Source organism: Lagopus leucura, unplaced genomic scaffold (genome assembly GCF_019238085.1).
Source record: "Lagopus leucura isolate 7727_CA_CO unplaced genomic scaffold, USGS_WTPT01 Super-Scaffold_739, whole genome shotgun sequence".
Taxonomy (NCBI): Eukaryota; Metazoa; Chordata; class Aves; order Galliformes; family Phasianidae; genus Lagopus; species Lagopus leucura.
In genome coordinates this window covers 4,874,433-4,897,485 of record NW_024962255.1, presented here as the reverse complement: position 1 = coordinate 4,897,485, position 23,053 = coordinate 4,874,433, and the positions used below count along the sequence as shown (strand labels likewise).

The 23,053-nt window shown below is 44.1% G+C and overlaps 2 long non-coding RNA genes across 4 annotated transcripts; both read left to right on the top strand.

The window, feature by feature from the left end:
* Positions 1 to 8,133: 8,133 nt before the first annotated feature.
* Positions 8,134 to 11,235, top strand: LOC122175300. The gene is made up of 7 exons (XR_006177383.1): positions 8,134 to 8,223; positions 8,297 to 9,235; positions 9,912 to 10,020; positions 10,142 to 10,328; positions 10,724 to 10,780; positions 11,013 to 11,043; positions 11,119 to 11,235. It is a non-coding gene; the product is annotated as an uncharacterized LOC122175300 (long non-coding RNA).
* A 417-nt stretch (positions 11,236 to 11,652) lies between these two features.
* Positions 11,653 to 15,055, top strand: LOC122175299. 3 transcript variants are annotated; one of them, XR_006177382.1, is made up of 7 exons: positions 11,701 to 11,720; positions 11,963 to 12,143; positions 12,297 to 12,441; positions 12,527 to 12,718; positions 12,832 to 12,934; positions 13,017 to 13,167; positions 13,840 to 15,055. It is a non-coding gene; the product is annotated as an uncharacterized LOC122175299 (long non-coding RNA). The 3 variants fall into 3 exon arrangements; XR_006177380.1 differs by having other exon boundaries at positions 11,653 to 12,143; XR_006177381.1 differs by having other exon boundaries at positions 11,653 to 12,143; positions 12,816 to 12,934.
* Positions 15,056 to 23,053: the final 7,998 nt, after the last annotated feature.

The following is a 23,053-nucleotide window of genomic DNA, read 5'->3' as shown; positions in this document are numbered from 1 at the left end:
AGAAGGGGACAATTTCTTCTCTGTTTTAAGGATTTTAATTGTTTTTCTCTGAAATGTCCAGGAAAGCGTCCTTCAGGCTGATGCAGTGGAGAAATGTGCAAGAGGCAGTAACAGATGCTAAGATGTTAAGCGGATGACACGTCTTAATTTCTAAGGAATTTAAAGAAGCTCCTTCCTACCACGTAATTAGACCAATTACTTTGCAGGGAGCTGTGGGACTCGTTTCTCAGGCATGATTTGAAGGAAGCAGTGCACCTCTTAGAGGTTTGGCTGTGCTATCCAAACATGAAAGTCAGAGAAAAGGTGAATCTGAAGGTTGCTTTCTTTCTGATGTCTCTAATTCCCTAAGCCAGCCCTCTGCTTTTAAGAGCCGGAAGAGGTTTCTTTTTGTTTCAGTTATAGAAATTACAACAAACTATAAAGGAAGAAAATCTAACACAAGCAGCAAAGAGTAAATACTGTTGTTACTGGATTAAAGGAAACAAACCGCATTTATGATGGCAGAAAATACTTAAAATTGCACACTAAAAATATAGAAATCAAAAGCTTTTTTTTTTTAATTGTGAGTTGGCACCGTTATTAAATGCTCTGCACATAAAACCTGTCTGTGTTAGTTTAAACTATATTTATCATCCAGTTAATTATAGAGCTAAAAAGCAGCCAGTGTGAGAAGCTGTTGACAAAGTTGTTGGCTGCTGGAAGAAACTCCCTCAGTGGTGATGCCTCTGGTCAGGGATGCTTATAAAGAGGGTTAGCTGTTTGGATGTGACCTGAGGCAAATGATTTATTCTTCTGCTTTGTGAAGGTTTCTGCAGCTATCAGATAACCTGGCTGAACTACAGTGTCTCTGCTGTCAAGTGTATAATATTTAAGATCTTTAATTTGTTTTGTCATTTTCAGTAGAAAAATAACCAAAGCAAAGCTGTTTTACTATCCCACTAGCCTGTTTTGAAAGGAAATGTGCTCTTTTTTGTGTGGTTTTGAATACTGGGTTGTGGTGAGAAAAACAAATACCAGCATGCAATTGAAATAAAAGAACAGGCTTTTACAAGAATAAAAGCAGAAGGATGAGTTCCTGTTAATGCTGTTTACTGTTTGTGTTCTATTTATTTGCATAAATGAATTTTGTGGAGGGCATCAGGAGTATTGGAAATTCAGACTCAGATTTCCAAGCCTTTTTTTTTTTTTTTTTCCCCATCACTTGCAGCATAATTCACGTGACTGTTGCATTTAATTGCTTGGGAGTGGCCACTCAGAAACTGAGACAAGCTGAGAAATGAGTGGATGTTAAGAGTAATTCTTAATGTTGTAATGCCAGGGGTGGTCTGAGTTGGCAGAGATAGTATTTAAAAAGCAATAATGATTTTTCTGAGCAGTTTTTCCCTTCTTCTCAGTAACGGGTACATTGCTCACTTTTTAACTCAACTTTCTCATTCAGTGTTTCCCCACATCAGTAGCATGAATCTGGAGGGTTCTTCTGAAATGATACAAATACGTATGAAAGGCTGAAAATAAGCAAGAATGATTATCCTCGTATCTTTCATACGCTGTCATCCTAACATAAATCCACTGGAATTCAGGCAGTTCTCATTTCTCCCATTGAGAAGATGGTGCTGTTCTCTTGGAGAACTTCAGAACGTTAAAACTGATAGATTTCACAGCTGCCTTGCCCTTCCCAAAACTTACTGACGTGAAGATTTCTAAAGAGCACATGTAGCTCTGTATGCTTTTCCAGTACAAAATGAAGTTTGATATAGTTGAGTTAGAGATGTAGTGTGGGCTTTAATTCCAATTGCCTCATTAGTCCATGCCTACATCATTCAATATACTTCAGTTGTCACGTGTATGTAGCAAAACCTAAAGTGTGTGGGAAACAAATCTGACCATTAAATTTGCATAACATAGTTGTGTTGCTCTAGACTGTGGGCACGGGGAGAAACAAAACATACACTTCAGAAAACAATCTACAAATACAAAGAATCAACAGATTAAGCTGGATAAATGTAGTTCAAGAACTAGCAAGGAAAATCTTTTACTCCTTCCTCGTGGGAGTTCTATTTCAGATAATTGGGCCGTAGAGTGTAAAAAGCTGAACTACCAGCTTTGAATTGTATAATGCTTATGGTAAGAAGAAGATAAGAAGCATTAGGACATTTATTGAGGTTGATTAAACATGTCAACGAAGTGGAGGAGAAATCCACAAAACCCATATGAGTGCAAACACAGTATTATTAGATAAACCAATAACTAAAAATAATTTCAGGTACGCATCTCGCTTAGTAAAACTACACTTATTTTCCATTTGCAACACTATGGATTAAAGGCATAAAGACTTTAATTTCAAGGAGAGTTAAGCTGAATACAACAAGAACTCAGGCATTAAATACTTCTTATATCACATTTTTGTTTAAAACAGGAATTAAATAGTGTAGAGGAAATGCTAATTCATGGTCTGAAGCAGTGATTGAGCACCTGGCGGGAAGGCAGGGCCAACCCAGCAGAGCTCAGGTGTACGCAATACACCTGAGTGACGAGAAGGGCTGGAGCCAGGATCCACCCCTTCCCAGCCCTCATTTAAGGGTTGAAAGTAGAGGTGAAGGTATCTTGCTGGAGATCCCTATGTGGTTTTCTGATGGTAAGCAGATTCTTTTGTTTCTGTGTCTCTAGCTGTAGTGCTTGGATGAGCCCTCTCTCACTGTAGTTTAAGACCTTTGCTCCTCTTGTCACTGCTGTGCTTTCTATCATGTTATAAGTTTGCATTCAAAATTGGAGTTGAGTTTTAGGTAAGTTTAGCTTACTTTATTTTCAGCTGTAAGGCAACGTTAAGGCTGAACAAATATTGAAGCGTACAAATTTCAGTTTGTAGTAGGTTGATGTGAGTTACTGAGACAAACTGCATTTGTGTTATACTTCTCCTCCACAGGAAGCTTTGAGTAACTCATTAAAAAATACCATATGGGTAAATGCTTTGTTAAAACCAATTCCTCTAGAGAGAAACTGAAGAAGTAAGAGCTTGAATATTCTGTTTTCCTGTCAAGAAAAGGTTTCTCTCTGGTTTGTAGAGTCAGAGCTTGAATCTTTACCTATTTGGATAATTTATTAGAACTCAGTGTGCTATGAGAGGAAAAAAGTGGATTGTACTGCTGTGTACTAGAGAAGCAGTGAAGGATGTTGTCTGCCTTTTTCTGATGCTTTTAAACATGTTTTTCTCTCTAACAGAAATGGATGCAAACAGATCTTCAAATGCTGCCTGCAGTAAAGGGAGATTATCTGGATACTTTACAGCAGAAAGTGCTGTCAGGCTGCCCTCCTCCCTCTTTTATACAGACTAAGTATTAACCTTGTAACTTAGGACTTAAAAAGTAAATGTATTCTTTTGCACGTGCTTTTCTATATATCCCAGAGTTTTACCCTGCGGCCTTTTTGAAAATAGGAGCTGTCCTACTTGTGCTGGTGACTGAAATGAATATTCATAATTTGAATATCTTTATATAATTGTTCTTTAACAAGTTTCTTTATTTTCTTCAAATGTTCTTTAACACCCTGCCTTGAGAATAGTTCTTATTTTTATTGTAAGTTATCTGTGTAAGAGGCATGATGTGCATTTACAGAAGTTTATCTCTATAACTAACAAAATCTTCTTCTATTGTCTACTAAATTTTCCTGAACTCTTCTCAAGGTGGTGGAGAGGTTAGAGGAGATCCAGGTCAGCTGAGAATCTTCTGTCAAGATATCTCTGCACATGAAAAGGTAGGTACTCGTAGTAGTGCAATTTCAACCAACGCAGTGAAGGCAGTACGATTTTGCTTGCTTAGTTTGTTCCTCTGTGAATCTTAAGTCTTGTTTGTGAAGTCTTGCTGAAGACTGTGCACAAACAAGTCTGTAGAGAAACAGCAAGTTTCTGAGAAATGGTGTTAATGAGCCATGTGTGCTCCTTTTGCTTGACTGATCCTCTGTAGGAGAGGGACAATATTGCTCTCTGGACTTCTAGAGTCCTCCAGAATTTTTCCTCTCTGAGGTCAAACTATCTGGCATTTTAATGGTAAGCTGACCCTCATTTATGTCATGGTTAAGTGTACTCAAATGAAAATATAAGGTCAAAATGATACGAAAATAATGAGTAGGAAGATTCTAGAAAGGCAGTGTTGGAAGTATGCACTCTCATTTCCAGCACCTCTAGGCTACCAGAAGCTTAGAGACAAATAGCTTTATATTGTCCTTCTGATGGAGGAGTAAATGCTCCTCCAAATTCCTGCTCCAGGGAGGAAGGGAAGGGAAAAGACATATGGAGTTGCTAGTGTTTTTAATATCACTATCCATTCAACTTTGTGTTGGAAACATTGAGCCTGACTGTTTTCCTGTACTTGGTGCAAAGATAATGTTTACTATCCAGAGAGAGGAGGACTTTGTACTAGTGTTAGAACGAATTGTGATTAGATCCTATTTCATTCTGTGTTCTCCATTATCTTGTTTGCAGACGCGGTAAGGTACTGCAGTTCTGCACAGCTCCAAAGCAATTATCAATACAAATACAGATGTGAGTATTTGAAGCACTCAGGATCTCATTCACCAAACCAGTAAGTGTTTGTCATGTTTTTTTTTTTTTTTTTAAATTGAAATAATCACAGGGCCAAAACACTTACAGACTAGCATGGAACCCATTTTGTGAAAATGGAGAGGTTTTCTAATGCTTCTATGTTGGTTTTTTTTTTTTTTCACTCAATGGAAAGTTATCTCATTCATGTAAGTCCTTAGGGTAATTCCATAAACATCAGAAGTCTATTTTCTGGCATTTATTTTTCTTAATTCTCACTTAGGTACACTTCAAATTTCAGTATAACTTCTACAAGGCTAATGTGTGAAAGTGACAGCATAATGATGCTTGTTGAAAAACCAAACAAAATCCAGCTATAATACAACAGCTATTAACTTCACTAGCACCGTGTCATGAAAATGTTTCAGAACACGAAAGTATTATTCAGAAACACTGCAGTATTATCTTCCAAGCAAAAAATGTTTGTTTTTTTTTTTTTAATTTAAATGTATTGTATCCCCTTCTGCAGTGTATATGGACAGGTACGAGGTATGTTAGTCTTACCTTAGCTCTTCACAAAGAGCTTGCCGTAGAATAAAATGTCACTTCTGCGTGAATGTAACCTCCATGATAATTATAGTTGAGATACACTCACCTAGCTTTGGGGTTAAAAAAAAAAAAACCTAAATGTGGGTTTAAAAAAAAAAAAACTTTTGAAGGCATACAGGACAGTAATGAATTACGTTGTCTCTGGGTTCTTAAAATACTGTAACTTTCTCATTGTTGAGCCTCTGTCACATATTCTGATTTGCTCTCAGAAAGAGAAATATCTCTTTGCTAAGGTTTAGAGACCTCTTTAGGAAAGGGAGAATATATCCTAAAAGACTTTCATGTCACACACAACTTGTGATGATAACATGTAATAGAATCACCTTTCACATGTTAAAGCTTGGAGTAATGTGTTAGAAATGGTGAGTTATTTAAAAAAAAAAAAAAAGTTAGGTTTGCCAGTTCATAACTAGCTATGCAATTGGATCTTCTGGTAGTGGGTTCATGGTGTTTTTTATTCATTTTTGTTGGATTTTTGTCATCCAGCTTGGAAAGATTTTCTTTAATTTTGTCCTTAATTGTGTGGAACTGTTAGTGAATCTTCTGCCTTTCATAGCCTTGTTGTACAAAGTGCTCCTTACAGTGCTCAAAATGGGATGGCCTTTTCAAGCACATCCAGTGCCCCTTTCTGAGGAGAAGAGTGAAATTAATGTCTTTGAAATTCAGTTGGAGCCATTGCTTTTTGCAGGGTTCCTGCAAGCATGGAGCATTGTTGTGTGTCCAGGTGTTCTGAGCAGCTGGAAGTCACTACCAGTTGGAACTATGTCACCATTTCTTTTTAATGCTAAGGTGATGTTCTCCTTAGTGTTTATGTACAGTTCTGCAATTTTGACGTGTTGTTTAAGCAAATGTCATGATCTAAGATGCAGCAATATGGTTAATATATGCAAGTACTGACTATGAAATTTTTTCTATCACATTTGTTTAACTCTTAGCCCCTTTGAGAGGTGTGCAGGAATGTTAACTTCCTTCAGTACTTCACTTTTTTTTTTTTTTTTTTAGAATGCAAAAAACTGTTTATCTGTCAAGCACTGTTACTTCTACTGCTGATGAAGTCTTACTGCTTCAGTATGCCTTGACAAACTTATGATGCTCTTGTCAGAGATCTGTCAGCCTCACCTCTGTGCTGGAGGAGAGTTTGGAACAGATTCTCCTGCAATCTGTGCTAGGGCATGTGGAAGAGAGGAAGGTGATATGAGACAACTAGCATGGCTTCAGTGAGTGCAGATCCTGTTTGAACAACCTACTTTTTTTTTTTTTTTTTTCCTATGATGGAGTAAATGGGCCAGGGAAGAGCTGCTGATGTCAACTATCTGAATTTTGGTAAGGCTTTTTACACGGTCCTCCACAGCCTCCTTCTCTCCAAATCCCTAAGATAAGGATTTGATGGCTGGATCATTTGTTGAATGAGGAAAGTGAGTCAATGTTTGGAAGCAGCTCAGTGATGAGTGATGTCCCTCAGTGGTCAGTACTGGAACTAAAGGTCTCTAGTATGTTCATCAGCATCATCAAGAGTGGGATCACTCTTGCCCTCAGCAAGTTTGCAGATGGCACCACGCTGTCTAATACTGTGAACAGGTTTGAAGGACAGTATGTAATCCAGAGAGTCCTAGACAACCTCAAGCCGTGGGCTCTGTAGGACCTCAACAAATCCAATTTCAGATTCCTGCACATGGGTCCCCAAGGTTCAGCAATTCCCACTATGGATACAAGCTGGGGGACGGAAGGATTGAGCAAAGCCCTGCCCGAAAGGACTTTGGGGTACTGGTGGTTGGGAAGCTGGACTTGAGCCAGCACTGTGCCCTTGCAGCCCAAAAAGCCCAAAGCTAAAATCTGCTTTTGAAAATCTAGTAAAACAAACAAACAAAAAACAAACAACAACAAAAAAAAAACTTCAATTTCCTGCTTTTTGTGACAAAGGCTTTTTTTTTTTTTATGATGAATGGTATTCTGCTTCAGCACTGTGAGTGCTTCTGAGCCATTACTGCTTTTTAAAAGAAATTTACCTGTCTGATAAATATTTCTGCCTGTCTAATGTTTAGCCTTGTGCTTGTTACATCCTGTGACAAACGGTATCTAAGGTGCAGGAATTTTATTTCTTTGGAAAGGGGTAATACTTACTGGGGTTTGAAGCATTTTTTTTTTTTTTTTTAATGATGTGTAGATCTCCTGGGGCTTTAAGTAGATGTTCAAAACATGTCTTTCACCTGTGAAAACAACGCAGCACTGATTTTTGGTTTTTTTAAGTGCTTTGCTATGTTTTGCCTTGAATGTCTCCAGGGCTGGGGCATCTGTGGCTTCTCTGAGCAACCTGTTGCAGTGCTTCACCACCATCCCCTGAGTCAAGAATTTTTCTCTTAGTATCTAACCTAAACCTCTCTTGATTACCTCTCTCTGAGCCATTTTCCCCTTGTTCTGCCCCCATCTGCCGAGGGGGAGGGTGGGGGGGAGATTTGTCTCCCTCCTGCTTTTTTTTTTAATTATTTTTTAAGCTCCCTTCAAGTCCTAGAAAGCTGCAATCTTCAGTTCTCTGAGCATCTTTGTGGCCCTCCTCTAGGTAATAGTGTTTCAAGATCTGATAAAACATTCCTGGCAGAATAGGCAAACAGTTTGATTTCTATATCGACATGCTTGGGTTTGATAAGGTTAGCTATGAGCTGTGTAGTCTGTCTAACTTATGATGTATCTTCCTTGTGTTATTTGAGAACATCGTTCACAATTAGCCTGTTAGAAACGTGCCAAGCAACCCTATTGTACATCTTTTCGGGGCTTAGTCAATGCGGGTATTAACTGTAGAAATGATGGTTATCTTTCTGTATTGTTAGTCTTATTATTATATCTCAGTTTGTCTGCCAGTGCCTGCAGCTCGTTCTTTGCCTTTTTCAGCACTTCAAGATTCTCTTGGAATGTCGGCCGACCCCAGGTGCGCCCCGTCGGCATCCCGGGGCGGGGCCGCCCCGACGCCTCTCAAGCTCCGCCGGAGGCCGCAAGGAGCTGCGAGAGAGCTGCTGGGGTTCGCTGCGTGCGGGAGTGGTCGGCGGTCCTTCGTTCGGTCCTTGCGCCGTTGGGGTGGAATAGCGGTACGAGGGGCTGCTTTTAACGCGAGACCTCGGGATTCTATGCGATGTTCTCTGTTGCGCTGTTTCGTTTCAGGCTGGAGGGAGGTCTCTCCTGAAGAGAGATTCAGCCCGAATCGGTGAGCCGTTCCGGTAACAACGGGACCGCGGAGGAGGCGAGCGCTCTGGGGCCGTTCGGGACCGTCCGCCCGCAGCAAGAGGCCGTCCGGTTCTCGCCGCGCTCCGTTCGGGGCTGGCGCGGAGCTCCCGCCGGGCTCCCCCGGCTTTTCTTCGTCTCCGCTCGGCTGCTGTCTACTTTCGGGGGGGCCGCCGTGCGGTTCCCCGAGTCCTAGGGTAGCCGTGGAATGTTTTCAGCCTTTCCAGGGCTTTGTAGAGAGTAGTTCAGTTTCTGCCGCTCTCATCGGTGGGAACGAGCGGGACGAGGCCGTATTCCTGCGGCCTCGGCGGTGCTGGGAGTAAGAAGCAACGCCAAGGGCTGCTAAAACGCGAGCTTTTTTCTATCGCACGCTGAGCGAGGGTTGCAGCAGAGCGGCTTGTCCACTCGAACCGGCGAGTGTCTGGGAGTCGCCAGGTAAGTCATCTGTTCCTGGGGCCGCTGCTCGGCCGTTTTTTTTTTCTTTGAGATCAGCACGGAGCCTCCTTTGCCGAACCGCCCGAGACAGAGCACGACCGTGGGCCGGCCTTAGCTTCCCCTCCCCTCCACCCCGAAGGATGTTGCCAATGATTCGGTCCCTCCCGCTTCCAGCACAGAGTGAGAGACTGTGGATTTCCTCAACCTCCCCTGCCCCTTATGGATAACTTCAGGAGCGTCATCTCATTCTCATAGTGGAGTCACGGTGGGACAGCTTGCACAACTGGAATGCTGTTGTGGATGGCTATGCTTTGTGTTTTGTTTGTAGGTTTTTTTTATCAGTAGGGAAGACAGAGCAGTGAGGTGGTGGAGTTGCTCTTCCGGTGAGCTAATTGGAACATACTGAGGTGTGCCTGGGAACAGATGAAGAACCAGGGGTGCTGGGTGAGGCTCAAGAGGCAGTAAATGTGGGTAATGTCACTGGGGGTTTTGGGGACAGGCGGGGATGAGGAAGCCAATGAAATTTTATGCACGCAGCTGAAAGTAACCTCAGAACCGTGTGTGTTAGTTCTCTGCAGGTGGCAGAGAAGCCAATGAGGAGAGGGGTGCTGCCGAAGCTTGTCCTCCGTACTGAGGAAGGGCCAGCTGCAGACAAGAAGACCAGGGGAGGCCTAGAGTGCAGCAGCTGCAAAGCAACAAGTAGGAATGATGCATGGGTCTTGGAAGGAGCAGAATTCCTCCTCTTAAAGGACTTAATTGGTGGTGTCCATTAGGTTAGAGCACTGGGAGAGGTCCTCAAGCAGTTCTTGATGCTCAGGTGTTACTTCCACTGTGTTCAGAGGAGGTGTATCTCTAAAAGTAAGAAAAAGAGCAGAGTTAGCAGGAGACCTGTGCGGGCAAAATCAAAGGGGAGGAGGAGGAATAGATGGGGTGAGGAGGGCTAAGGCCCACTTGGGAATCACTTTTGGGAAGAGAGGTCAAGACTAACAGGAGTTCACAAGTTTAGCAACAACAGAAATAAGATCAAGGGGAAAATAGCAGCCTGCCTGCTTATGATGCAGAGGCCTTGTTAACAGAGGACGGGAGAATGCTGGGGTGTCCAATGCCTTCTCGGTTTCAGGGGTCACTGCTGAGGCGGCTCCTTCAGAATCCTGGATCTGGTGCGGAAGAGTCTTTAAGGAGGGGTGACCCTGTCTCGATTGCAGAGTAGCTGGTCAAAGATGATTTAGGTAAAATCCATGTCTTTAAGTACCTGGGCCCTAACAGGGGATGTACTGTGTGTGCGGAGGGAGCTGGCAGAAGCAGTTGCTAGGTAGCTCTGTATCACATTCTCTATGCTCTCTCTTACAGAAAAGATGGCCAACATCACCACTATCTCCAAAAAAGGGCAGTAAGGCTAATCAGCCTCACCTCCTTGCCTGGAAAGGTGAAGGAACAGGTTGTTTAAAATGTCATCACTAAGTCAGCGGAAGAGAAGAAACCGTAAAGGAATGGTCACAGTGGATTCTGCAAGGGGAAATGTGGCCGGATCAACTGGGTAGCCTTCTGTGTTTCCCTGTTAGATGTTGCAGGGGGTATGTCAGTACAATTAGTGAATATCTTAAGCACAGGAGTCTTGTTTGCATGCTGATGGGAGGTATGCAGTGTTTACTGCACATCAGAAGTTCTATGAAAATAGAAGGAGGAATGACTTCACCACCAGTGATGAAATAGGCTGCTGAGTCCCCTTTTCTGGGTCTATTTGGGGTTGGTTTCCTGGGTGATGGGCTTTAGCAAAGTGGGACTGGACAATCTATCTTATTGCAGGGTGGTTGGCCCAAAGGTGTGAGAAGCTTCAGCAGCAGCGGGTGGCCTGGGGGAACGAGCTTTCGGACCTGAGGGCTGTCCTCCACGGCAGCCTCTTGAATGTGCTCAATAGAACTGTGCTTGCAGGTTTAGGGCCAGTGCGGGGACTCTGACAGCGAGACTCCGGTGCCTCTGTGAAGCGAGGTAAGCCACATCGTTATGTTCCATCCCAGGGGCGAGTCAGGAGTTTCTGGCTGGGTGCCAGGGTAAAAGTCCTTTGTGTTTGATGGTGATGGTTTGTCTTGGTTTCATGTTCAGAGTGTGGCAGGTCTGCTTCTGGAGCAGGGGAGGTGAGCAGCGCTGCCTGCAGGAGTATGGGGTCCTGGGGCCATTGTCTCTGAGGTCCAGCACTTTAGAGCTGTTTCTCTTTCCTCAGGTTCCTGCACAGCTGGTGTGTGAGGAGCGAGGTCTGCATCCTTGGTTGCGAGCTGCAGAAGAAGCAGAGGGGGTTCAACGGATAGGCATGAGTTTGTGTGTTGCAGGTGGTTCCTTGGCTGTGGCAGACCTCCTAATCCCTGTGTTGGTGTGTGGTGTGTACTTCCCCGGGGCTCCTGTTTATTCCTTTTCTGTTGGAGGCTGGTTGAAGCTGCGGCTTGTGTAGAGGCGAGTTGGGGTCTCAATTGGTTTAATTTGCTTGCTGTGTCTGCTTGTTCAGTTTTCCTTAGTGGTTGGATGTTTGTAGTGTGGAGTTGATGCAAAGGGTTGTTTTCTTTAATTGGAGTTGGTGTTGTTTGAGCTTAAGGGGAGAAGCACAGGCCCCACAATCTGTGAATCATCTGGGCTGCCTGGGTTGTTTTTTTGAGTAGAGTGGTGGGATAGTTTGTCTCAAGTCCAGTTTGTCTAGGGCCCCAGTCCCCACAGCTTTTTAGCAGGTGTCCCGGTTCCTCCTGTTCTCATTAGTGGGAACAAGGTGGATGACAAGGCAGATGGGGCCACATCTGCAGCCTTGGTGGTGCTGGGAGTCAGAAGCAAAGTCACAAACTGCTGAAACAAAAGCTTTCTCTGATTGCAGGCTGTGCAGGGGTTGCAGCAGAGCTTCTTCAGCTTGAAGAAGCTGAAGCGATGAGCGTTTCTGAGCCACCTGGTGAGATTTCTTTTCTTAGAAATTGCGTTGGACTGCCGCTTGACAGCCTCCATTTCTTCGCAATGAGCTCGGCACCAGTGCTGCTGCTGGGCTCCCACATGGCTTCTTGGAAGTGCTGAGACTGAGCGTGACCCTGGGACAGCGTGACACTCAGTGCCCTGAGAGGGCTTTTCGGGTGCTTCAGCCCCTCCCGCTTGCAGCACGGGAGTGTGTATTTCCTCCCTTCCTTTGTGTAACTTCAGGTGTGTCATCTCACTTGCATTGTGGAGACAAGGCGGGACAGCTTTCAAAACTGGAATGCTGTTTTGGATGGCAGGCTGTATTTCTCTGAAAAGGAGACCAGCAACTATGGCAGCATTTGGTGAGAGAACCGGGAGCAATGAAGAATCGCTGGAGCGCAGGGGAGGAAGGAGCATGTGGTAGGTAAGTGTGGGTAACCTCACTGGGGGAGTTGTTTTTACAGAGCAGGATGAAGAAGTAGATGAAGCTGTTTGCACACAGCTGAGGGCATCAGTTCTCATAGTAGACCAGAGCCTGTCTGCTGTTTGTTAGGAAAGCAGAGATTTCTCATTGCAGGAAGTTCCAGCGATGCATCAAGGACAACTTCTGCTGCAGAAGATGGAGGACCACTGCCAGAGCTCATCCTCCTTACTGAGGAAAGGCCAGTTGGGGACTGAAGGGCCATGGGCAGCCAGGAGAGCGGCAGCTGTGTGGCAGAGGAGTTGAGGATGCACCTTTGCGTACCGAGTTGGCTGAAGCAATTTTGAAATAGCTCTTTATCCTATTACTTGTGGTGTTTCCTGTAGGAAAGGAGCCGGAGGACTGGAGGATAACCAACATCCCTGAGGAGTTCAGAAAGAATGAGAAGGACGGCTCGCACAACTACAGGGCAAGCAGCCTCACCTCCTTCCCTGGAAAGGTGAGAGAATGGCTTGTGTGAGAGGTCATCTGCAAGCAAGAGGAAGTGAAGGGGTTTCTAAGGAACAGCGATCAACCAGGTAGCCTTTTCTGTTGTTGAGAGCGTGTGCAGTTTAAGAAGGGAGGGATGTGTGTGTTGTGTGGGGGAATATCAGTGCTGGTTTTAACTATTTGAAGTGTTGGAGTCTTGCAGATGGGGCTGGATGTATTTGGCAGTAGAACAGAAGCAGCACTGTTGTTTGGGAGCACCAGGAGTCCTATGAAAAGAGGAGTGTTTTCTTCAGTGGGGACACAAGGTAGGTCCAGAGGGTTTTGTATGTGAGGTGTGTTACAGAAGACCTTTAACCAAAGGAGCTGAATGGGAACATGTCATTGCAGGATGTCAGCGTGAACAGGACAGGATTCATCATCAGCAGGGGCTTCAGACTAGAGGGTTGCCCTGCAGAAGGGATGTATGGAGCTCTCAGCTCAGGTTCAGGGCTGGAGAATGGATCTGGATGCTGATACAGCAGTGCCTTTGGGGAGTGAGGTGAGACTTTTTTTTTTTTTTTTTTTTTTTCCCCAACTGGGAGGTGCTTCCTGGTGGAAAAAAGTTGTATGGCAAGTTGTTCCCTGGAGGAATGGAGTGATGAGAAGTGCTGCCTGGGTCTCCTGCAGTCTTGTAAAGTAGCTAGTGCTGCAGCTTGTTTGATAGCTCTTTTCCTTAGGTTTGTTTGCAGCTGCTCTCTTTGCCTGGGTTGAAGTTTGCTGAAAGCTGTAGTTGCAGGAGAAGTGCTACCAGGTCTCTGGTTCCAGGTTTGGGCTCAGTTGAGGCCTTGTTTGGTTTTGCACTATGTGGTGGTGGGATAGTTTGTCTTGTGTGGCATGTTAGTGATTGTGCAGGCTTTTCTTTTTTTGCAGTTGTTGGTGTTAGTTGTTTGAGGGGAGAAGCTGTTTAGACTACCTAGACATGCTGGCCTTGGAGAAGCCAGGCGGTAGCGCTTTGCAGAGTGAGGCGGAATCGCTTGTCCTTCTCCAAGCCTTTCCTGAGAGAAGAGATCCTGCAAACTTGGAGAGCTTAGCTAAAGTGCATGAGAACGGGTCAAATGCATTCAGAGGATGAACACTGAGCGTGCTGGTGGTTACTGCCAGAGAAGTTGGCTGTGGACACGGCCAGGCACACAAACTTTTTTTTCTTTTTTTTCTCTGTTTTTAATTGCAGTTCCATCAAGAACAAGGACCAAACAGTAAAGTGCATGCCTAAAGTCACGGTCTGACTTGCAGACAACTCTGAAAAGCGAGCCCTCGTGAACCTTATAAAGTTCAATGTGGCCAAGCCTGCCCCTTGTGTCAGGGTCTTCCCAGACACAACTACAGACCCAGAGGAAAACTCACTGAGGTCAGCCCTGTGGAAAAAGATTTGAGGATTTTAAAAGACTAAAAGCTCTACATGAGCCAACAGTGCACCCTTACAGCCCAGAGGGCCAATGGTATCCTGGGCTGCATCACAAGTGAGACAGCTCTCAGAAAGAGGGACAAGATGGTCCCCCTGCGCTCCACCCTGACAGGACCCCATCTACAATGCCGTACCCTGGCCTGGGGTTGCCAACACGAGGACTAACACTGAGCCACTGGAGTGGATCTGCTGCACCTCTCTTATCAAGAAATTAGATGATTAAAGGAATTAGATGTGTTAATCACAGAAGACAAGGCCTCACTGCAACACTCTAATGGAGCTTATAAACAGGAGCAGCACTACTTACATGGCCTGTGTAATGCTACAACATGATGTTAAGCAATAATCAAAGTGTGGCAAAGCCTTAGGCTGAAACAGAGGACAAACTTAAACACTGGAACTGCCACAGATACAGAAACAAAGGAAAAAAGCTGCTTACCTGCAAAAAGCCTGCCATAGGCAGACAGCTCCAGAAAGGTGCTCTCACCTCTACTGCCAGCCCTTAAATGAGGTCTGTAAAGGGCAGATCCTGGCTCCACCCTTTCCTCTCGCTAGGCTGTATTGCGTGCACCTGAGCTTCCCTGGGTTGGCCCTGCCTTCCCTCCAGGTGATCAGTTGCTGGTTCCAGCTGTGACTGAGCATTTCTGCTACAGTTGATAGTGACAGGGCTTTAAACTAACAGAGGGGAGATTTAGGTGATGTAGTAGGAGGCAGAAATATTGTTCTCAGGGTGGGGAGGCACCAGCACAGGATGCCCAGAGCAGTGGTGATGGCTCTGTCTCCAGACACGTTTGAGGCCAGGTCAGATGGGGCTCTGGGCAGCCTGATCGAGTGAGTGGTGGCCCTGCCCATGGCAGAGCTATTTGAACAACATGATCCTTTAGGTCCTTTACAACCCGAGCAGTTCTGTGATAGAAATAGATCAACTGAGGCTGAGCCTGTTTTTTTTTTTTTTTTTTTTTTTCCCCCTGGGAAAATTAATCGACTGTCAATTAAAAAAAAATTACTGATTTCAGTAGCAGAAAATAATAATACTAAAAATTACTATGCTTTGAGAAAACGCTTGTCTTTTCCCCCTTTCCACGCTTAACTTCTCACTAAGTACCTCTCTATTATCATGACGATTTACACTCAGACCCCTTTGTGATGGAGCAGACAGTGAAAGATTATGTCACGGTTTCTCTCTGCTGTTCTTTCCCTCTCGCTCTTTTCCTCTGCTCAAACAAGGGCCCTCCATTGGATGCCGTCCCTTTGGTGTGTACTCATGTCAGCGGGGGTTCATCCATGGATGGCAGTGAAGTAACTCCTACTTTGGAGAAGTAACTCCTCTTCCATGAGTTATCCGTGCCTGGGTTGCCTGCTCTGCTGTGGAACGCCTCTGTCTCTGACCTTCACGATCCCTCTGCTCCTTCCCACTAGCTCTGTATTCCCGTCCAGTTCTTTCTGTCCTTTCTTACATTCCTTTTCACCAACAGCTCTTCTAACGATATTGTCTCATTTCTGGCATACGTCTAGCGCAGAGCACTCTAAAGCCGACTGTAATCGTCGCAGGCATCCCCTAATATTTCACAGAGATTGCTCCTGCTGCTTCCCTTTCACTATCTTACCACAGAAACCCAATAAAGATACCAAGATCTATTACTAGGAGGAATGAAAACCCTAAACATTTTGAGCAGGATTTGCTAAAACAAAACCCGAACCAAACCAAAAAAACAGTGCGACTTTGATGAGATACTAGAATGAGTGGAGAAAATGAATAATAGGGTAGATCACAGGTTTAGATCTCAAAAACCTTGAGAAATGATCACTAGCTGTTAGAATACTTTCCCCAGATCACAGACTGTAAATCAGTGCTATTCCTAATTCATGACTGATGAAATGCAATATTTTTTTCCATTCCCAATCAATGCACAACAGTAGGACTCTGACTGCAGTTGGAGTCTACAGGCAGCCAGAGAAAATCCCAACATCAAGTTACAACGTGAATTCCAGTTCTCCTAAATTTGTATGTGTTCAGACATCAAGTGAATTTCACGAATTACTTCTTTTCAGATCCAGTCTAATCTTCCATAGAGAACAACTTCAAAATTCAGATTATTTAGATGTATAGGCCTGAATCGAACAACTCTTTTGATCACATTGTGGCATCTTTCCCAAGTTTACTAAAAAATTTTTTTTTTTGATTTTTTCCATTTTTACCTCAAAGTCAACAGTTAATACATGTATAGAATCATCAGGTGTTTGCCTACTGCACTGAAAGAATGGAAGTTGGGAAGCTAGAAGACAGAAAACGAGACAATCAAAAAATGCCCAAAAAACACCAGAAGCAACTTGATTCCCTTTTCTCTCTCCGGTCATGGCATTAGAGCCTCTTTTCTTATAACTGAAATCTTATACAAATAAAAATGAAGCCAAGCCTCTGCTCTTTATCCTCTACAAAGAAGGCTGTGAAAATCTTTTATCCCATCCCATTCATCAAAAGTACGCTGAGAACACTTGCTAAATCTGCCAAACCCAGTTCTGTAATAAAATATAAATCTGGTTACGTTAAAATAACAGATCATGAGCCTTCAATAGAAAATGATTAGGCTGCCTGATGAAAAAAAATCGAGCACTTCAGATGAGAGAAACCACAATTCTGATAGTAACTGAGAACAAACCAGGAGTTGTCATCACCATAATTGTCATTTGTGATATTCCTTCTGACAAGATTTGTTCATATTAACCAGCAGGCAAATTTGGGTAAGACAAAGTATTGTTCACAGTTTCACTGCAAGAGAAATATAGATTTTTTTCTACCTGATTTATCAAACAAAGTTCAGCTCTGTCCCAATATGTTCATGTGTGATGAAGCAAGCAAAAATCAGTGCCTATTAGAAATGTAGCCAAGTGCCGAGCTTCTTTCCATAGATTTCAAAATCAATAGGCTTTACAAAAACAACTCATGGGTACCTTTCAATATATCTGTTCTCTCAAAATAAGGAGGATGCAGCTTTGATCTTGAGTATGCTGATAAAATGCTGCTTCGTGTTGCAATTTCCGAAAGTTTTAAACCACTGTTTGTTTGTCAAAGCAAGGAAACCTGCCCCTCTTAGGCAGTGACACACAGGTTGCAAAGCATGGTACACAGTAGCAAGTGTCTCATTCTGGGACTGGATTCTGCTCCCCCTTTACTCCATAGTATGCCTGTGCTGGAATTTCTGTATAGTAAAAGGTAGAGAAGAAAGCATTTTATTCTATATCTTGCTGTTTTGAAGTTTAAGTATCAAGGAAGTGATACACAAAAGGTATGGGTTCAACGGAGGAAGCACCTTGCCATTAAATATTCATCTATGAAGTTGCCAAGATGACGGGAACTTGGGATGGCAGATGAACAAGCCAGGGATGCACCACAGCTGTGTGCTCACCTCTCATTTTAACAGTAGCCTACATAGATTTCAAATAAGACACAGTTTAAGTCCTAGATCAATCTTGTGACACAAACAAGCAGGCATACTTTGTATGGACTGAGAAACTACAAGCCAGATAAACTAAGACAAACCTACTCTCAGAGAAGCTTAAGGTGGAGCTTCAATTCACTTACTGTTAATGAATTATTATAATGTAGATTTTTTGCATTAACAATAACCCATTTTTAAAGAAGAATTACTTGTAAAATTATAAATTGTATTATCATCAGCATTTTAAAAGCAGCCCGTGAAATCTCTTGAATCTAAGTTCAGGTGCTGAGTTGGTCTTTGTTTACTGTGACCTCAACATTGATTTCGTTCTAACATTTTTGCTTATTGCCCAGAGACTTGAGCTTGGCAATAGCCTGATTCCTTCCAGGAAGGTACGTAATTGTCAGATGATGATCTGAAAAGGGAATACACTGTGGTAATCCTTTGCAGCCTGCTCCTACTGTTAGATCAGGAGTAGATTACAGAATCACAGAATCACAAGGTTGGAAACGACCTGCAAGATCATCTAGTCCAACCACCCTCCCATTCCTATTAGTACGACAAGCTACTAAACCACATCTTGTAGCTCCTCATTCAGGTGCCTCTTGAACACTGCCAGGGATGGCGACTCCACCACCTCCCTGGGCAGCCATTCCAGTGCCTGACCACCCTTTGAGAGAAAAAGTTTCTCCTCATGTCCAACCTAAACCTCCTCTGGTATAACTTCTGGCCATTTCCTCGGGTCCTACTATTTGCCTGGGAGAAGAGGCCAGACCCTTTTGCACCACAGCCTCTCTTCAGGAAGTTGTAGAGTGCAATGAGGTCTCCCCTGAGCCTCCTCTTCTCCAGACTGAACAATCCCAGCTCCCTCAGCCGCTCCTCATAAGGTTTGTGCTCCAGACCCCTCACCAGTTTCGTTGCCCTTCTCTGGACATGTTCCAGGGCCTCAATGCCTTTCTTGTAGTGAGGGGCCCAAAACTGAACACAGCACTTGAGGTGCGGCCTCACCAGTGCTGGGTACAGGGGGATGATCACCTCCCTGCTCCTGCTGGCCACACTATTTCTAATGCAGGCCAGGATGCCATTGGCCCTCTTGGCCACCTGGGCACACTGTCGGCTCATGTTCAGCCGAGCATCAACCAACACCCCCAGGTCCATTTCCTCTTCACAGTCATCCAACCACTCATCCCCAAGCCTGTAATGCTGCCTGGGGTTGTTGTGGCCAAAGTGGAGGACCCGACACTTGGCCTTGTTAAACTTCATCCCATTCATCTCAGCCCAGCAATCCAGCTTATCTAGATCCCTCTGCAGGGCCTCCCTGCCCTCAGGCAGATTGACACAACCTCCCAACTTGGTGTCATCTGCAAACTTACTCAGGGTACACTCAATCCCTTCATCTAAGTCGTCAATGAAGATATTAAACAGGATGGGCCCCAGCACCGACCCCTGGGGGACACCACTTGAATCAGGTCTCCAGCTAGACTTCACTGCATTGACCACCACCCGTTGAGCACGGCCCTCCAGCCAGTTCCTTATCCAACAGAGGGTAAAACTGTCCAAGCCATGGGCAGCCAGTTTCTGCAGAAGGATACTGTGAGAGACCATGTCAAAGGCTTTGCTGAAGTCAACTGCCTTTCCCTCATCTACCAGTCTGGCCACCCAGTCGTAGAAAGAGATGAGGTTGGTCAAACACGACCTGCCTTTCATGAACCCATGCTGGCTGGGCCTGATCCCGTGGACATCGTGCACGAGCCGTGTGATCTCTCCCAGGAGGATTTGTTCCATGACCTTCCCTGGCACTGATGACAGGCCTGTAGTTTCCCGGATCCTCCTTACGGCCCTTATTGTAGATGGGAGTCACATCAGCAAGCCTCCAATCCTCTGGAACCTCTCCAGTCAACCAGGAGCACTGGTAGATAGCCGAGAGCGGCTTAGCGATCACCCCCGCCAACTCCCTCAGCACCCTAGGATGAAGCCCATCCGGTCCCATGGACTTGTGACTGTCCAGATGGAGGAGGAGCTCCCTAGGCCTCCACCTCAAGTTTACTGCTCTATAATGCAGTAAACACTGAGCAAGTAAACAGCTCAGACAAAAGTAATCCATTACAGCCTTGATGTCCTAGTCAGAGAAGCCCCAAGGCTTTTGATGTTTTCACTACAAGTTGCAGTAGCCCCTGGCTGTCCCCAGGAGAAAGGAAGAAGCACAACTTTCACTAACAGCCCCAGTCAAGGCTTCTATGAAACAGTGATGCCTCAGCATTGCTGTTTTTCACAAAACTTCATTTACATAAGAAAGCTTTCTTTCAAAAGAAAGTGTTTAGGAAACACTGATGTGATAACACTTCTTCATAGGGCTGCATTCATCAAAAGTTCTGAACCAGTAGCGCTTCCAAATCCTTTGTTTGAAAACACTGTTCATCCAAGAAACAGATATGTTAACACATGACCACAGAAATAACATGTACAGAAACGATCACATGGAGAACCACACCAAACAGTTCAAAAGTCCCCATTGGGCTGAAGTTGCTTCACAAGATGCATTGAATACTGGATGGCTTACTTGCAAGAGAAATAACAAGGGCTACATTTTATAAAATATACCACGCTGAAGTATTTCTTGGCTTGGTCTTGCTCCAAACCATGCCCAGAGCCATCCATTCTTACAGCACACAAAGGGCTAGCATATGCCTAGCCTAACTTAACTTGCTTCCTGCACTGAGATACTTGAAATTCTTGGGGAGAAGAAACAGCCTCTTGTTTCTCCAGCTGCAAACACTGGAATGTAGTGGGAAAGACTGAGGGTAGGAGGAGAATACGTTAGTGAGCAGAAGACTTTGGGGAAGCTTTGAAGGGCTGTGAGGCAAACCAGAATAAGCACTTCAACTGGCATGGAGTGAAGAGGTGCAGAAGGCGAGGATCTAGGATGTAGCTCTTCATTGGGAAGGGAAGAGTTGTAGCAGTAAGCTTGAGAGATTGTGAACTATGTGGTTGAGGTAGTGGGGGTATGGGCTGTGGAAAGCAAGGGGCTAGATGCTATGTACTGGAATGAACTGGAAACTGAAACAGTGAGGAGCTCTAGGTTAGGAGACACTGAAAATCTCGAGTGAATGCCCTGCAGAACTTGGAAGCAGATGTTAATACAAATAATCTTAGCAGAGGATACACTAAGTAAGGATTTAGGTATTTACTTGAGCATATATTTGAGAATTATCCCCTGATCGTCCTATCCACACATCAAGTCTTCCTACTGTTGTTGCCAGAGATGCAGTTATTCTGACTCACATATTCTGATCTGTGTATTGCAGCATAAAGGCATTACATTCTCTCTAGATATTGGAAACCACAAAAATGTTTTGGTGTAGATCTGGATCCCAACATGTATGTGAAAGTCAAGCTTATTTCAAAAGAGACTACAAGTGCGTATCAGGAAAAAGAAGGAAACAACAGAAATTCCTTTAGACAGTGAGTCTTAAGAACGCTGTGTCTAAAAACTGTGGCGAGCTTCATGGACACACCAAAAAAACACTGTAATTCTCACAGTCCATTTTCAACTCTTAAGTAATCAGGCCTGCTGCTGCCACTATGGAATCATAGAATTAAGCAGGAGTTTCGCTGGAGTAAGACCTGCTGAATCCCTTGCCACAGTATGGCTATAACAAACATAAGCATCTCAATTTGATGAAATTAGGGTATTATACTATACTTCAGGGAGCATTAGGTGAATTGTCCACTGTAGACACTGGTCAGGAAGAAAGGGAGTCCCAGTAGGAACCAATGAAGGAAGTTGCAGTGCCAGCCTTCAAGCTTAATGGGTAATACACTTCTGTTTCATGTGCTATGAACTAGAAAAAAAAACAAAACAGTGCGAAAGGCTGATGACCACCGTGATGCCTTTTCTACACTATCAAAACACCACCACAATACAGATAGCTCAGTCCCATAAACCAGTGACTCCAGTTAGAAGAAAACATAGGGCTTGCCTGAGAAGGTCAAGGGATCACCTTCCCGGCATGGGAACGCAGCAGACTCAGTACAATTAACTGCATATTGCTCTTGTCTGTTTCCTTCAGCATTCCCAGACAGCTGAAAGGCCAGGTTCACAGAACAGGCAGGAGAGAAATCAAAGGGACCAGTGAACCCTGTTAAACACAGATTAAAGCAGCACAGGCCTGAAGGCTGCTTAGCCGCCATAATTCCCTCTGCCACAGGCAAGGAAGGTAGGCAGCAGTCCCTTTACTTACTGCCTTGACCTGTGTTTCCCACTATATTGTAGGCTGGACTGCCTACAGTCTAAGCAGTCTGACCCTGTAGTATCTTCCTGGTTAATAAACATTTGCTCTTCCTATGGGGTGAATGTTGAACCTACAATCTGCCTCACAATTGCTTTCTTTCCTAAATGCAGAACTTGGACTAACGCCACCAAAAATAAATTACATACAGTAGAAGGAGACTCTCTGCTTCTGATGTTCAAGGGAGATTTGACTACAGTAATCATTGTTTTTTTTTTTTGTATCAAAAATAATAAAGTCTGCAATGCCTGCCATAGTTTTCATTTTATATATCCAAGCAACACACTGCACTTCAGGGGCAACAACATTCCTTACCTAGAAATGGACCTAATATCTAAGAAAATGCACTTGAAAAAAGTACAATTTAAGATTCTAAAAACCAGCACTCACACTTACGAAAGCTAAGAATATTCATGGAATCACAGAATCATTTGGGTTGAAAGGGACTTTTTTTGGTTTGTTTGCTTTAAGATCATCTGGTTGCAACCCCCCACTATAGCCAGGGACACTTCCCTTTAGACCAGGATGCTCATCCTGGCTTTGAATGCTTCCTCCCCTCCCCCCCCTCCCCAGGAGAAGTTTACAGCTAATAAGGTCAGAAGCCTTCATGAGGAAAATAACAAACCTTCATCCCGCAACCCACTAGGCACGCGTAGGAGGGGAGGATCTGTGTGCTAATGAACTCTTGGGGCTGTAATGAATATGTATCTGAATTCCAGGAAAACTATTGATTATGTATTATTTTGGCCTATATCTGCAGCATGATTTTTCCAGATGCTGTGCAAATTAGGTGGATCTATCCCCCTTGCACCCAGTGTCGGTGCAGCACTGAATAAACAGTACCTGCTTTGTAATCTTACTTGGATTACAGAGTTTGATTCTGCATGTCAAGGGAAAGAACAGCAGAGAGAATCTGGGACATAATCTTTCACTGCCTACTCCATCACAGAAGGGTCTGATCGTAAACTGTGGTGATAATAGAAAGGTCCTCAGAGGACCTTTTTTTAACTATCAAGCATGGGAAAGGGGGAGAAGAAAAGTGTTTTCCCAAAGCTTACTATTATTATTACTTATCAGTCAAATCAGTAATTTTTTTTTAATTGATTGTCAGTTAATTTTCCCAAGGCAAGTCTCTTTTTTCTCACAACAGAACTGGTAAGCGATCTCCTCATTTTTCTGTTGCCCAGAGATTTCCAGCTTCAGTTCCCAATGAAGAGGTGCACAGAGGGAAAGGCCAGGTGGGAGCACGTC